Source organism: Equus quagga, chromosome 14, assembly GCF_021613505.1.
Source record: "Equus quagga isolate Etosha38 chromosome 14, UCLA_HA_Equagga_1.0, whole genome shotgun sequence".
Taxonomy (NCBI): domain Eukaryota; kingdom Metazoa; phylum Chordata; class Mammalia; order Perissodactyla; family Equidae; genus Equus; species Equus quagga.
In genome coordinates this window covers 91,169,826-91,173,983 of record NC_060280.1, presented here as the reverse complement: position 1 = coordinate 91,173,983, position 4,158 = coordinate 91,169,826, and positions in this window count along the sequence as shown.

Sequence of the window (4,158 nt, the reverse complement as noted above, 5' to 3'; positions counted from 1 at the left end):
CCACCCATCCATCCATCTTTCCTCCCTTCCTTCAATCTATCCATCCAACCACTCAGCCGTCTATCCACATACCCAATGACCCATCAACTTACCCATCCATCCACTCACCCATCCATCCATCTTTCCTCCCTTCCTTCAATCTATCCATCCATCCATCCAACCACTCAGCCGTCTATCCACATACTTAATGACCCATCAACTTACCCACCCATCCACCCATCCATCCAACCATCCATCCATCCATCCAACCACTCAGCCATCTATCTACACACCTATCCATTCATCAACCTACCTATCCATTCATCCATCCATCTATCTACCCATCTGTGCATCCATTTGTCCACTCATCTACCCATCTGTTCTTTAATTCATTTATTCATTTAATCACTCATTCATGTGCTCATTTGTTCACCATTCATTGATTCTCTCACTCATTCATGTATTTGCAATTTACTTGTTCCCTCACGCATCCACTCATGATCTTTTGACCCTCCTTCTGTGCTCATCTTAGTGACAAGTGTGAGGACACCCTCCTGGCTTCAGGGTTCCCACTCTGGAGGTGGTGGTGGGGGTTTGGAGACAGTCATACTAAGGACCATACTGAAGGAGGAGGTAATGAGTCAGGATGCTTGAACCCTAATTCCTTAGAGTCTCCTTGGGGGCTTGCTTACCACCCAGTTTGGAGATCGGACTTACCAATCCAGATGGCTTGTGCTGTGTCTCAGCCAAGAGCCTTGAGCCACCAGAACAGGTCAGCAATATCTTGGGGTGGGGGAGGGGAGTAAGGTCAGTTTCCTCTCTCTTCCTGGCTGCTCGCTATGCCTGAGGGTCTCTCAGCCCCATCACACACACTCCCAGCTGGACGGGAGGAGGGACCACTTTGCAGGGAGGGACCACTCCAGGGACCCTGGAGCCCTCGAGCTCATCAAAGCCCCCTCCCTCCTCAGTTTCTCACTCAGGCCCTCCTTTTTTTTTTTTAAAGAGAGATTTTATTAGATTCTGGTTAAAAAGACCTCAACTCCAATTGTGAGGGGAGTTAGTGCAGTTGCTGGGCTGGTGCAATTGCTGAGCACTGGATGCTCCTGGCCAGCCAGGTCATCTGGCCTCAGGGACACCCTGCTACCAGGTTTGGGCCTGGGCTAGTTCTCGGCCACCCCAGGTTTATCACGGTCACAAAGGTGTGCAGGCCAAGAGCCTCAATCCTCCTGGCCAGCACATGTGGGAGCCCCACACATCACTGCTCGGCCCTCCTCTGCCTGCTCACCCCTCCTTCCGGTCCTTTACCCCGTGCTCGGCCCTCCAGTGGGAGCTGAGAACAAGGAACCAGACAGGCCTTCCATCCTGATGGTCACAGCTGCAACAGTTGGCCATGGGGGCTTGGTCAGTACCTGCCCCTCTGCGGACCTGCACTGCCAGCTCAACTGCTGCCCCTGGGTAAAGGGGGGTGACCACTGCCCTGCCTTCTCTCCCACCTTTGGAGTGGGCTTGGAGACTCACATCTCCCAGGACTGTCCTCGGAGGCAGGAAGGACGGCTGCCTGGAGGAGGTGGCTCTGGCCTGTCTCTTCCCAGCCTGTGCCCACAGCCAGGATGGGGTAGACTTGGGGTGCAGAGGAACCGACTCCCAGCACAAAGAGCCACACAACCATGGCTGATCCTGCACAGAGGCCTTTAATGCAGCCTTGACCAGAGGGATATTAAAAAATGCTAAAGGGGTGAGGGGAGGAGGAAGTAGGGGTGGCTGCAGAGCATCCTGCTGCTGGGAGATGTGGGTGGCTTGGTGCTTCCTCTTGGTGATGCCACCTGGCCAGTGTGTCCAAGGTGTCTGGGCCAAGCTTGCTTGTGCCCTGTGGACTCAGGGCAGTGGGGTTTGCCACTCTTGGGTCACTCAGGCTCCTTTTAACTTCCAAGTGGCGGTTGGAAAAGCCCAGAGAAGGATCTACCTAGAGAAAATCATAGAATTTCCACATCAGGAGGGGCCCTTAGAGTCTTCTGATGAGTGGTCATCCAGTCTCTGCTTGAATACCTCTAGGGATGGAGAACTCACTTCCTCCAACACCTTATCACTACTCCTCTAGAGTTAAAACCCACTTCTTGCAAACTTCCACCTCTGATCCTGTTCTTACCACAGGAGGCCACTCAGACCCCCCTCCCTCGTCCCTCCCTCTGCTTGGAGAGGGCTGGCATGGTAGAAGTAGCCTCTGGTTCGTTCTCTCTAAAGAAGAGACCACCACACCTACCTCAGATGGTTTGATAAGATGAAGTTTCATTTATTGTGTGCATAGCACTTCGTACACAGCAAGTGTTCAACAAAGGTTAACTCCCCTCTCTTCCTTTACTCTTTAGAAAGCTTTCATGTTCCCAGCCCCAGAGTGGTGCTCTATTCAGGGGAAATGGCTTCTCATTCTTTACAATTCTTTCCCTTCACCTTGACCTGACTCGTTATTTTTTTTGTCAAAGCTATTTATATATGATGGCTCCAGGAACTGAGTATGAATCATTTCTTCATTAAATATGTATATTTTCTCAACAAATGTTTTTGAGCTCCTACTATATGTGAAACAGGAAATGGATGAGGAGGAAAGTGCTCCAGACTGAGGAATTTGTAAGGAGAAATTTGCACAAATGTCTAGAACTTTAATCCATGACATGTCAGTTACTCTCATCTTGTGCTGGGCTCTAGGACCACAAGTGTGGCCTCGACTCTGTGCCCTCCAAGAGTGAATAGGCAGCTGGCAACCTTCCATGTGGCTGCCTGTGCTGCTGCCGTAAGAACAATAGTGTCATGTCCCATCCTGGGGCATCCATAGGATCCTCAGATTTTATCTGTCGCACTTGGGGACTCAATTTTAGGACATTGTTCAACCTCATGTTATGTTCCGTCCTCCATCCATCCTTGAGGGGTGGTGAGCTCTCTTTGGCTGTGAATGCTTGAAATTCCCTTTATGCTTCAGATGTGTCTGGCTCACATAGAGTGTGCAATAAACATTCAATGAAGTCTGCCTGCTCTGTTGGAGATTGCCGGGGGCAGAGATAAAGTGAGTTAAAGATGCTGATCCACATGACTCAGAGATGCACGTTTCTCCATCTGGTCTACCAGAATCCTGGCTCAACCTTGCATTATCTGTATCCTTGATACATTGTGGTCTTCGGACTAGCAGCATCAGCATCATCCGGGAACTTGTTGGAATCTCAGAATCTTGCAGAATCTCAGGCCCCTCCCAGAACTGCTGAATCAGAACTTGCATTTTAAAAAGATCTCCAGGAGATCCACACACACATTGACTTTTGAGAGGCATTGATCCAGAGTGTGGGTTGGCAAATGTTTCCTGTTTCAGGGACCAGAGATAGACAGCCGCTGTTGCATCTTTTCCACTGTGTCATTGTAGCACGAAATCAGCCATAGAGAATGTGTAGAGAATTGTGCATAGCTGTGTTCCAATAAAACTTTATTCCTCAAAATAAGTGTGACCAGATTTGACCTCTGGGCTATAGTTTGCTGATCCCTGCTTTAGAATATACACCCAGGAGTGGAATTGCAGATCCTAGGGGTGCTTGTCTTCAACCTTGATATTGCCAAGGTGTTCCGCAGAGTGGTATTGCAATTTACACTCCCTTGTATGTAAACGAAGTTTGTGTTCTGCCAACACTTGGTTTCAATGGACTGATTTTTGCCAATCTGGTGGGTGTAAAATGGTTTAACCTGCACTCCTCTGTTGAACATCTTTGCCAAAATCTGTTGGCCACTTGGATTTCCTCATCTATGAATTGCTGTTCTGTCAGGATATTTATCTTTCTCTTATTGATTTCTCAGAGCTCTTTATATATTCTGGATATACATCCTGTGTCATGTATAAACATCACAGCCTTCTTGTCTGACTTGTCTTTTTCATTTTATTCCTGGTGTGTTTGGTTGCATAAAAATTATAAAATCAGATGTAGGAAAGCCTATCAATCTTTCCTTTTCTTGTTTGCACATTTGCATCTTGTTTAAGAATCTTTTCGTGTCTCAAGGTCATAAAGATCGTCTCCTAAATGTTCCTCTGAGTGTTTTCAAGTTTTGCTTAGCCCGTCTCTTTCTGTCTTTCTCTTACTCTGTTGCATAAAGTGCAATGACTCAATCTTCTTTTATCAAAAGAATCACCTGGAGGCACTTGTT